A 12,853-nucleotide genomic window follows, 5' to 3' on the forward strand; every position below is an offset into this window, starting at 1 on the left:
AATACAGTATCAAACCCACTTGGAGTTTCTACTGACTCCTGACTCCACATGATTATGGGTCATGTGTTCATAAGTTTTTTTTTTTTTTCCCCATATCCAGCAGTTTTTATTTGAAAACTGAACTTTTATTATATAGTAGCTCTAGATTTATTGTATTTTTTCAGAGATGTTGGGTCTTTTTTAGTAATTCATCTGGACTTAAACTGCAGAATTAGTTTCCCTACATGGTATGCAGCTGAGACATCTCTGTTCAGTTTTTTAATTCTTACTTTTATTTTTTAGCTTGGTTTCCCACGCATTGTGCTTATGTCTGCACAGCTTAATGGTCAACACATGACTTGGGCAATGGCTGTGCTCAAACATCTCGAGCCTTTAAGATGTCCAGCCTCTGCCAGTTGATTTGCGTATAGAACAGGGAATGCATTTAACATGGCAGCAGGCTCTCTTAGGTCTCCCCTTCACATACGTAGTTTCCCCATCAACCAGAGCTGTGTGGACAGCATATCTCAGCCCTTCTATGGTTCTCTCATTTCTGGGATTTTCCCTATTAAATTTCTTGTGGTCCACTGCTCACCCCAAACCAGGTCCACAACCTTGAGCAAGCAAGGCAGCAGGTTTTCTCCATTTGTTTCCAACCAAGTCCACCACTTTGCACCTTGCAAAGCCACAGGTTTTTGTGCCCTCTCATTCCTCCCTTCCCCGAATCAAGTTACTCCTCCACCTCCACCATTTGGCAGCAAAATTGCTGGTTTTCTCAGTCCCATTTTTTCAATTTTCTAGTCCCAAGCTGGTAAAGCTTCAGTTTTCTCCAACTCGGGAGGGGAGGAGAGGGGAGAGAGTAGTGGAGCATGCCTGGAGAGGGAGCTGGGGGGCACCCAGGCCAAAATGCCCCAGACTCACGCAGGTCTCACCCCAAGTCCCAACAGCTGTGCCAGAACAGTTTTTTAACTGCCCTGGGTCAACTTCCACTACCCCTAAATGGCTGTTTTTGACAATTTTGTTCGCTTTTATATTTGCTTTTTGCAGAGGGGAACTGCAAGCCTCTTCATGCCACCATTACCAGGATATAAGTAATGTTTTATTTATTTATTTGTCTTTTTGCCATTTCTTAGGCTGCTCCTGCAGCATATGGAGGTTCCCAGGCTAGGGGTCCAATCGGAGCCACAGCCGCTGGCCTACACCAGAGCCACAGCAACGCGGGATCCGAGCCGTGTCTGCAACCTACACCACAGCTCACGGCAATGCCAGATCCTTAACCCACTGGGCAAGGCCAGGGATCGAGCCCGCAACCTCACGGTTCCTAGTTGGATTCGTTAACCACTGAGCCATGGTGGGAACTCCTATAAGTAATGTTTTTAGTAAAAAAAATTTCGAAGTGTCTACTAAATCTTCATCATCACAACCTATTATCAAGTGAAAGCGCTTCATGATAATTGGTAATATTGCTTCCAATGAGGCAACGTTTTAGGATGTTCATTGCGGTATCATTGGAAAACATGAGAAGAGAACAAAACAAAACAGACACAGTCTCAAAGTTCCTCATCTCGGGAATGGCTAAATCCCATCCTGCGAATAAACTCCAACAGTTAAAAGAACGTGGTTTTATATACACTAACATGCAAAAAGCTCTCCAAGACATGTGCTCCCCCCGCCCCCCGTGGAAAAAAGCAAGTGTCATAAAACAGTATTGTGTGGTATGTTCCGAAATGAAGCACAGAAAACACCACTTTATCTTTTCTACAGGTACAAATATATGTGTAAATATACAGAAACAGGTCTGGAAAGATATAAAGCAAAGTACTACAGGTACCTCTGAGGAAGGAGCAGATATTGAAAGAAGGGTTAGTTAAAAGGGCTCTTGGCTCTATCTGGTCATATCTTAAAATCCTTACAAAATTAATATATTTATGCATACCTGCATAACACAACAATAACTGATCAAATGGGCTGCTCAAACCATGAATTGCATATTTGGAGAGTCAATATCATGAGGGTTCAGAGGTTTCTGTACAGACTCATAGGATTAGGAAAAACCACTTTACCTAATAAAATTAAGTACCCTTATATACAAGACTTTACTAAGCGAAAATGTTTAACTTCACTTCTCAACTCATGGATTTGTCTCCTCAAAGATATTCTCCTTATACAGAACACTTCATTCCTTAAATACCTCATGCCTCTCATATTAGTTTGTATTTTTTATCATGGATTTTTTTTTCCTAGTAAGCCATTTCAGTCTAGGTCGTATTAAATAACACCTTTTCATAATTTTCACAGGTGCACTCTAACTTGTAAGACTTCTTTAATGCCAACAATTAAGAATCACAATGAATGAAACTCATTAACAATTAGTCTTAATTCTTTACATTTTCATCCTACAAATCAGATTATTTTCCTCACTTTTACCCTAATCACACCCTTTATATTTCAAAAAGAAAAAAGAGCCTTCAAGACGCTGTGGGAATAAATGAAAACAACGTACCTTCCACTGTGAGCCCCCTCCCTCCCACACACAAGGAAAAGTGCAGATTTTACATGTAGCTCCAGGGTATCTACCATGAGATGACCGAGAATTAAGTTCTATGTTTATTCTTGACAAATATTTATCAGGCCAGAGGACTTTTCTCGCGCTTTTGTAATGCCACAGTTACGCTCCGACTTGCACAATGATCACATACGCCATCTTTTCTATGTACACCAAGCGACTCAGCAGGCATTTCCTACTATTGCTGCTCTCAAGAGCCCCTTCTGTAAGAGTTCTTTTAGACTTTTCTGCTAATATAAACAGAAACCCACACACTCTAATTTAATCACAAGCCATCCGCGGAATCAGTGTTAAGTCTAAGGACCCTTACTCTTTTTTTTTTTTTTTTTTTTTTTTTTTGGTCTTTTTGCTATTTCTTTGGGCCGCTCCCACGGCATATGGAGGTTCCCAGGCTAGGGGTCGAATCAGAGCTGTGGCCACCGGCCTACGCCAGAGCCACAGCAATGCTGGATCCGAGCCGCGTCTGCAACCTACACCACAGCTCACGGCAACGCCGGATCCTTAACCCACTGAGCAAGGCCAGGGACCGAACCCGCCACCTCATGGTTCCTAGTCGGATTCGTTAACCACTGCGCCACGATGGGAACTCCAGGACCCTTACTTTTTACAACTCCTCCATCACTGAATCCAGCCTGCATACTGCGTAGATACCTTAATTTCATTTTTAGGCGAGTTGTCCAATGTCTCCCACCTTCATTCGTCACTTTAACGCTCATCTTCGCATTCGCTCTAACTCAGAATCCTGAGTGTTGCTGGAAGTCTCTCCTTAAGTCCAAATGCTAACTACTCACCTGTAGATTACTACCTTCCCACATTTCCTATCCCACTGTCGTCTCAAAAAACTGCCATAAGCTGGAGAATAGAAATATTATTTCCAGTCTGTAGATGGGAAAAATGAAGCCCGGAAAGTTTAAGAGACTTGCCAGAGGTGAGTCAACATGATGAAAAAATAAGTTTATCAAGAATTCAACTTATCTGATTGGCCCCAAAACCATGCTTATCTTTCCCAGCTTTTATCACAGATTATAAGCAGCATTTCCCATAAATGATCCCTATGTGAAGCAAAACCTCAATATTTTCCCTAAACAGAAAGAAGGAAAATATCCAAGAGACAAAAAGGCTAACAAATTAGAACACTTGGCAAGGGCTCCGTTTCGTCATGGAGGGCTTCCACTTCGACAAGTGATAGATGTATAAAGAAAAATCATGAAATAATTTAGTCTGGTCAGTGGAGACAACACTGGGCATAAGAAAGCCCAAGTCCTAGTCTTTTTTTAAAAAAACTCAATGGATTTTATTACATTTATAGTTGTACAACCACCATCACAACCCAATCCAGGTCGTCGTCTTGCCATTAGGCAGTATGACTTTATTATAATTTTAGCCCTGAAGGCGAAGATATACAGATTTCTACTGATCAACACCAGCCATCTCTTCACTCCTACTGCCACGCCAAGTATCTGGACACAGTAATAAAATCAGAAATATTCTTGAGAAACTTAGAAGCAGTTGCAAAGTTCAGTAAGAGAGAAGAAAATGAGTTGCCAGTACTAACATGCTCAGGAGCAGCAGATGACAAAAGTAAATGCCTGCAAGAACAATAGACGACTGAAATACAATTCTCTCTCTCTCTCTCCGTACTGTAGAAGGTAAACAGTCATGGAATCAAATCTATGTACGGAAGTGTAAAAGGAAAGAAAAGCACTGAATATAAAACATTTCCCTTTTTTTCAAATTACCTTTTTTTCTATCATATTCTTCTCCTAAAGTAATCTTTGAGGGTTAAAAACAATTACTGAAAATTCAAGAAATGCTGATGGAAGAGTGCTAACAGGTACAGATTTTAATTATGTCACTATATTATGTGATTCCAAAAAAAGGGCTATTTTATAAAGGCTAAAAAATGAAGCCAAGATCTAAGGCGAATACATACATTAATAATTTCATTTCCTATTTCCCTGATTGTTTTTAAAGACAAACATCTGGTAAAACAAGTGGAAAGAATGGTTCTCCAATATTCACTAGGTATTTCATGTTTGTTCCCTGTTTCTTTTTTTTAAAGTATAACCTCTCCAAGAACAAGAGCATTCTCTTCCATTATAGCTCCCAGGATAGAGCCTTGACTATAACAGGTAATCAGCAAATGTTTAGTAAACGCTTAACTAATACTCTGAATTATTTTTCCTTTTTATTACCTAGATTTTAGCTCTGACTGGGGATAAAATTCCATATAATCAACAAATGACACACACCAAAGTAAAATACAAAGTCACTTGGGGATTAGCTTGAGTTTGTAATAGCACCCATATGTCAAAGGAGCTGATTCATTTCTTGTGTTAACAGGGGTGAGGTCTAAAGAAAATTCAAATTGGAGTAAGGCATGGATGGATGTAGTGGCTCTTAGAGCAAACAACCTTCTTTCAGATGAGAAAGCTGAAGGGTAATCTTCATCACAGAGCTATTACCCCAGGCATAACTAAAAATTAAAAATAACAATGGTTAGAAAGCAGAAACCCTTCCCTCTGACTCCGAAATTTTGGCATGCTTGGATTTGACAAAATTAAACATCGAGCTTGATAAAACAGTAAATAAGAAAACAAAAGTAAACAAATACTTTTTTTTAGAGGATATCAACATTTCCAGGTTAAATAAACATCTAATTTTGCGCTTGCATAAAATCTCTCTAAAATGTAATAAAGATGTGTGTGTAATTTTATTTTAAGGGCATAAGTTTACAAAGATATGGAGAATTAAAGAAAAGTGACTCTGGAAGCTGTGAAACACAGCGATCAAAGAGGAACTACAGGACACCCAAACTAGCTACTGAAAAAAGGCAGAAAATCATTTCATTTACATAACAAAATCTTCCAAAGGCTCAGGAATTAGCAGCCCAAGGTACCTGAGGTGAGGGCAACCACAATAAGGAGACTCAGATAATATTAGGTCACTAGCTGATCCATTAACAAACTGTAGTTACTCTTTCTCCATAGCTATATTTTTATCTTCTTGAAATTGATACTTGCTTACTTTTTTATTTACACGACTTACCAATAATCCTACCCCACCCTTCTTGCAGGGTACTTGCTGCCCTTCCCCCTCAGCCATGCGGCACTGAAAACTGGAGGATTATCTTCTGCAGGGAGTAAGGTGAGAAGTGTCTTGGACAAAAGACAATGTAATCTTACAGAAACCAGGACTACGGAATGAGCCAATCCTTCCACCTGCTTCTCCTTCTCGACTCTCAAAAGCCCAAACCTGGTCTTTATCTGCCAAGGCAGATGTAAAGGGTCTTTTCTAGAGAATACGACCAGCCTAAGAGGAAAGATACAAACATCAAGGTCATGCATTACTCCCAAACCATCCAGCCACAGAGTGGCTTCAGAGACTCTCAAATGCAAACCGAGCTCTAGGTGTCCAATTCTCTACTCTTAACAATGAGCTATTAACCTTGGGATCTCAGATGCTGAGAAAAGCCCATAACATGAATGACAGAGGCCAGAATAAACAGGTAAAATCTACTTGGAATAATAAAACTATTCAAGGATGAAGGAAACAATCATTAAAATTATCAGTGAAATAAGAAAATTTTATATTCCTGGAACTAGAACAAGATTGCTATGGGAAAGGAACATCCCAGAGACACAAAAGAGCTTCTGAAGTAAAAAAAAAAAAAATGCAATAGAAATCATGAAAGAGGAGTTCCCGTCGTGGCACAGTGGTTAATGAATCCGACTAGGAACCATGAGGTTGAGGGTTCGGTCCCTGCCCTTGCTCAGTGGGTTAAGGATCCGGCGTTGCCGTGAGCTGTGGTGTAGGTCGCAGACGCGGCTCGGATCCCGAGTTGCTGTGGCTCTGGCGTAGGCCGGTGGCTGCAGCTCCGATTCGACCCCTAGCCTGGGAACCTCCATATGCCGCGGGAGCGGCCCAAGAGATAGCAACAATAACAACAACAACAACAAAAAGACAAAAAAAAAAAAAAAAAAGAAGAAATCATGAAAGATAAATTTGGGGAAATACCAAAAAAATTAAAAAAAAAAAAGTAGAAGAGGTAGAAAAATAGAAGAGAACAGAAACAGAGGCCTAATAGAGGGCATCTAAACAAGAGTTAAAGAAAGAACAGACAACACAGAGGGGAGAAAAACATTAATGAAACACAATATTTTTACAGAACTGAAAGCAGTAAATTGCTACACTACATGGGACATGGTAAGAGTTGAAAACAGTCATACTAAGACATATCATTGTGAAATTTAAGAACACGAAAGACAAAGAAAAAAAAAAAACCAACACAATCACATGTCAAGAATTAGGAAGAAAAGAGCTTTTGAATGCCAGTCAGATTTCATTAATCGCTGAGCCACAACAAGAACTCCAGGAAGAAAAGTGTTTTTGAATTTTACTTTTCTTTTTTTGTCTTTTTAGGGCCGCAGCCTCGGCATATGGAGGTTCCCAGGCTAGGAGTCAAATGGGAACTGTTGCCACCAGCCTACACCACAGCCACAGCAATGCCAGATCCAAGCCCCATCTGTGACCTACACCACAGCTCACGGCAACGCCGAATCCTTAACCCACTGAGCAAGGCCAGGGATTGAACCCACAACCTCATGGTTCCTGGTCAGATTTGTTTCTGCTGCGCCACAACAGGCCAGTTTTCGAACTTTTCTTTTAAAGACAGGTGATGATGAAAAGATGCATTTAAAATATTGCCACCCTAAAATTCTTTACCCTGCCAATCTATCAATCAACTGTGAGGACAGTTAAAAATTTTCAGACTTGCTTATAAGTTTTCAAAAATTAATATACCAACACTTGGTCTTGGAAAAATTAAAAAAAAAAAAAAAAGAGGGTAACACTGCCCTTTGAGCATGCAACAAAGGGGCAAAACAAAAAAGGGAAGAGGGTATGAGCTAAAGGAACAATAAGATGCAATCCAGGAGAAAGGCAAAAGTGATTCTCAAGAAGATGGTGACAAGTGTACATCAGGTACAGAGAATAATGAGAAAGAGAAGAAAGAGAGAGGAGAGTGGAAAAGAGCTAATCCTCATTGTCCATAATAGTTAAAATCAAAAAAAAAAAAAATCAAGAAATCATTCACATAAGCATACCATTATAATGATAAGGAGCTAAGTGCCAAAATAATCAGCTAAGAAGTTCAAAGTAGTAGCCTCTGGGGAACAAGAAAGAGAGGTAAGAAGAACTGGGTAGCATGTTGGTCTTTCATCTATACATGCATTAAAATTTTTAATTTTAATATGAGAACCTACCAAAAAAATATGCCCCTCATATATCAAAGACCACCAGCTTAAATGCAGAAAAATCAGAATTACAACCATTCTTACAGAGCTCAAAACAAACACAACTTTTTCTTTGACAGCAAAAGCCTGGGAAGACCAGGCTGTCCTTTGATAACGCGCTTCATTAAATTCTTCTCTGTATACATTATGACATGAAATGTATTTTAATAAAACATGCAATTAAAATATAATGCTTAAAATCAATATTTAAAACAAATTTTTAACTTTCAAAAGATAGGTATATTCTTTGCCTTCACAAGTGTAAAGGTTTAATTTTAACAAAAGGAAACTTTTTAATCTGACTTAATTCATCATAAAACTGCTTCATGTTCATTTATAGCCATATTTGGCTAGTTTAAGCCAAATCATTTTTCTTAACTCACACACCACTGACTCCACTCCAACTTGGAAGTGGGGCTCAAAAATCAATGACTTGTAATTAAATATAATTCAGATTACAGTATCATTATACCAAATTGACACATCCATGTAAAAATATAAGCTACTGGAATTAGCTATCAAATTGGGATATTTTATTCTTATCTCACTCAGCATTTAGGCTGTTTGTTCTCTTCTACTTATTATCAGCCTGTAAAGCACTGAGCAAAACATTACATAAAGTAAGTACAAGGCACTGCATTAAAAATAGGCACACACTCACAAATATACACATATTTGTCTTTTTAGAGCCGCACCTGTGGCATATGGATGCTTCCAGGCTAGGGGTCGAAACGGAGCTACAGCTGCCGGCCTACACCACAGCCACAACAACACCAGATCCTAGCTACATCTGTGATCTACACTGCAGCTCATAGCAATGCCGGATCCTTAACCCACTGAGCGTGGCCAGGAATCAAACTCGTGTCCTCATGGATGCTAGTCAGGTTTGTTACCGCTGAGCTACAATGGGAATGCCAAGCACAAAAAAAAAATATTTTTGATGCTGAATACGAAGGAAACATTCTCTTCTCAAAGGTATTAATGCCACTCAACCACGTCTCCCGGGCAGGACTTCTCAGGTGAGAAGAGAGGGGAACAAACAGTCTTCGCACACAGGGCGTCCCCCTATGGAACATCGAGCACAATCGACAAGAAAAGACAACTTCTTTCTATGCATCCAGGTGAAAACCCTGCCCTACTGATTATTTCAAAAGTCTCAGAAATTTAGAAAGTCCAAAGTGGTCCTAGCTCAGCGAGAACAGCCATATCCTATCCAAAACGAAGAGACGGTTTTAGGCTTCGACCTCACAATGCTTATGAGGAAGCCCTCCTGGTTGTGAGAAACTTGAGAAACACGCAATATGTTCAAAGTGGTGAAGGAACCCTCTAAGGAGATGGCAAACTGACCACCGGGCGCTGGTACCGTTTTAGTCTTTTTCTCATTGTCTCCTGATGGTGGCCGTCAACACCAGACACAACTAGGTGTCCTTGCCAGCCCTTCGCTTCCGACTGAGCTGGATGCCATGTAACACAGTGAACTAAAAAGACGGTAATTTGTGTCTCTTGTAGATTTTTAAAAGGTGACATAAAAAATAGTTTCAAACGCTGCAGAAAGTCTTACAAGTCCTTTTCTATAATGGTGGTTTTCTGCTTTTAACAGAATTTCCATCACATGCTTTGGTTTGATACAGGTGCATTACTGGTGCAGTTCACACTGACACCAGTGGACAGATTCACCCAGCGGCCTGGCGACAGCTGGCCGGCACTCACTCCCATTCGCGCAGCCCAGACACAATCCCGGGGGAATCGCACTGTCCTCACCGCCCTCACTCCCGTGTCCACAGCTCCTTCCTGCCTTTCAGCGCCCTTCTTCCTGCTCTTACCCCAGGTTTTTCAGTATGCTCAAACTTCCCTGTTTCCCCCCAAACCAGCAAAGCCCTAAATACTGCTGCCCTTGGGTTCGCTCACATTCTCTATTTCAAACCTTTACTACCTTAGTCAGATGACTTTGTTAGCAGGGAAAGGAAAAGGGGCGACCACTTAACCATTTACTGAAAATCCCCTCCACCCACAGCATCCAATACATGGGCATCGTCCCGCACCTCTTTTCCTCAAATCTCACAAGAAAATCTGCCCCTGGTCCTCTAGGAAGTGACTGCCTGTGGGACAAATCAAGTCCCTCCCACTCGCTGTTGACCAGGACCCAAGAGTTACTCCTCTCCTGTAACTTCAACATGCCTTCATTTGCTATCCCCATATTTGTAAACACTGGAGTTCCCTGCTGGCCTAGCAGTTAAGGATCCAGTGTTGTCACTGCTGTGGGGTGGGTCTGATCTGTGGCGTGGGAACTTCTGCATGCTGCAGGCTTGGCCAAAAAAAAAAATATATATATATATATATATGTTAATGTTTTCCTCACCCCTAATATTTTAAATACCTATTTTGAACCCCATTTCCCTTTTAAGTCACAGCCTCCTCTCTTCTTCTCCAGCACATCAAGCTCCTCTAAAGAGTAGTTCACCAGAGTTTCCACTGTAGCCCAGTGGGTTAAGGATCCAACTGCAGCGGCTCGAGTCACTGCTGAGGTGTGGGATCAATCCCTGGCCTGGGGCAGTGGGTTGAGGATTTGGCATGGCTGCAGCTGTGGCACAGGCTGCAGCTGCAGCTTGGACTGGATCCCTGGCCCCAAAACTTTCAGATGCTTCGAGTGCAGGAGGAAAACGAAGTGGGAGAGGTAGTTCCTCCTAGGCATCTTCTCTTCAGTTCTCCACCTTGCCATTCAGCCTCTGCCATCTGTTACCGAGCTTCTCTAGTCGCATTCTCCTCAAAGGCTGGGCAACAAGCGAGCTGAAAATTCAGTCACCTATTGTCACCATACCCTGCCGGGGGGGGGGGGGGGGGGGGGGGAAGACCATCTCTGCTGTTGGTGACCCTCAGATTTTCATTGAAGGAGCTCATCCGCTTCGAAGGCTTCAGCTAATTTCCATCTGAATATAACTTTCAAATCTTAGTACTCACTTGTTCTCCAGCTGCCTTCCCCTTGGAATCCCAAAGATGGTGCCCTTAATTTACCATTTTCAAAACTACTCACTCACCCAAACTAGAGATTCTAGTTCTTGTTATTATGACATCACTATTTATCCATTCTCCAAAGCTTAAAATCTCAGAATCATCTGATTTTTTTCTTCTCCCTAAGAAAAATGTGACATCGCATTCTCCTCAAAATCCTTCTCATTCTATTACATAAAAGTCTCAAATTCATCTTTATCACAATTCCCAGTCTCTGACCTTTGTTTTTTATCATGTCTAGACTATTTGAAAAGCCTCTTAACTGGTCTACTCATCTCCAATCTTTCCCCATCCTAGTCCCTGCTCCATGCTGTGTCCAGAAGTATCCTGGTTAAAGTACAGAGCTCATCCAGAGAAAAGCTAAATCTACAAAGATTTTTTTTTTTTTAAACAGATCAAATAGTGCTATTCCCAATTTGCTCTCACAATGTAGTGAGAATACATTTTTACTGAACTAACCACTAATTAATAAAGCAGTGAAAAGCTCCACTTCTTTATTATAAGAAAATATGTAATATTATAACTGAACCAGCACAATTGTCAGAAAGTGGTTTTTATACAATAAGCACTAATAAGCATGAAATATGACTACAGGATCACTGCCAGATTGTATTAAACATGCAAATTTTTTAGTATCTTTTTTAGTATCCTTCAAACTAGATTATTTTAGAATAAATTTCATTGGTAGTTTTTTCAAGACAACACTTATTTTATATACGCACTTACAAAAATACAGAGAATTCAAGCCAGATCCAACGATAGAGTGGTTTTTAAATTCAGCCATAATGGAGGTAATAGAAGAAAAGTACATCATCTTAAGCAACTGACTCAAAATCCAACTCTCGTTCTCCTCCACTGCTACCATTTTACTTGGAGCCACCACCATCTCTTGCTCATTTACTTCGGCAGTCACTCAGTCCCCTTTCACTCCAGTTCTCAACAATATTCTCCAGGGTGGCTACAGACCATCCTTTAAAACATAAACAGATTTTTTTACTCTTCTGCTAAACCTATCCAAAGGCTTCCCACTGCTCTGAGGAAAATACCCGAACTCTCGACCGCGACCTAGAGAGCCTTCAGGATGTGGCACCTTGGTGCCCCTCTGAGCTCATCTTCCACAACTCTCTGCCCCGGTGCACTCGCCTCCAGGCACACTGGCCTCCCTTCAGTTCTTAACATGCCAGGTTAACACCATTTTCTGTTCTCTCCTTGAAACAACCCTCCCAGATTGCCACGTGCCTATCATCATTCTCTTTGTTTCTGTTCCAGTACAAATGTCACTGCCCCAAAAAGTGAACCCTAACACCCAGTCTCAACTAGCGCCTCCCTAATCAGTGTCATTTGCACCACAGCACTCATCTGCAAGTACCCCTGCTTGCTGTCTGTCCCCCCGACTAGAAATCGACTCACTGTTCTGTCTGCTCCAGCACAGGACCGTCAGCTGACACTCAGAAGGCATTCAGATATTCAACAACAAATAAACAAACACATACATGCTGCTGTCTCAAAGTTCCATCTCCCAAGCTTCAGAGTATATTTTCTTGCTTAATCTCTGTAAAGCTATCCCATGGAAACAATAAGCTTGACATGCCCAAAGCTCATCAAATTACGTCCCAAATCTGGTCTCCTTCTGGTATTCCCTATCTCAATTAATGGCACCCAGAACGCCTGTTCAGTCTCCTTTCCTCCCTTTACCTAGTCTGCCACTAAGACCTTTCAATCTGATATACTGCAAGTATTTCCAATAACCCCTTTTCCTTTACCTCCACTGTCACTGCCTTAGTTCATACTCTCATCCTTTCTCACTTTAACTTCTGAAACCTTCTATTTATTTTTCTTACTCCATGTATCCCCAATACCATCATCGGAGTGAATTTTCCAAAACACAAATATGAGCGTGTTTCCCCTGGTCAAAATCACTCACTGGTTCTCCATAACCTATAAAATTCCAATTACTTAACATGGCATAACGGCCTCCTATCTCCTCCCTTAGCTGTTCAAACAT

The 12,853-nt window shown here is 40.9% G+C and overlaps 1 protein-coding gene and 1 long non-coding RNA gene across 18 annotated transcripts in view; both read right to left on the reverse strand.

Moving 5' to 3' along the window:
• PALS2 (protein associated with LIN7 2, MAGUK p55 family member) overlaps positions 1–12,853 on the reverse strand; it is a 125,818-nt gene that overhangs the window by 92,875 nt on the left and 20,090 nt on the right. Inside the window, exon 1 of one of the 17 annotated variants that reach the window (XM_085005710.1) lies at positions 10,798–10,922. The exons of 15 other annotated variants lie outside the window; for them this stretch is intronic. The gene's annotated coding sequence lies outside the window, so the exon portion shown is untranslated. Of the gene's footprint in view, positions 1–10,797; positions 10,923–12,853 lie in introns of those variants that run through there. One more of the 17 variants, XM_085005709.1, reaches the window with a different exon arrangement.
• Positions 270–6,219, reverse strand: LOC146395071 (uncharacterized). The gene is made up of 2 exons (XR_014834183.1): positions 3,141–6,219; positions 270–2,850 (listed from the first exon to the last, which is right to left on the reverse strand). It is a non-coding gene; the product is annotated as an uncharacterized LOC146395071 (long non-coding RNA).

This window comes from Sus scrofa, chromosome 18 (assembly GCF_054392235.1).
Source record: "Sus scrofa isolate SSC_HxYL_T2T_F1_AM1 chromosome 18, Sscrofa_HxYL_maternal_Yorkshire_Landrace_v2.0, whole genome shotgun sequence".
Taxonomy (NCBI): Eukaryota; Metazoa; Chordata; class Mammalia; order Artiodactyla; family Suidae; genus Sus; species Sus scrofa.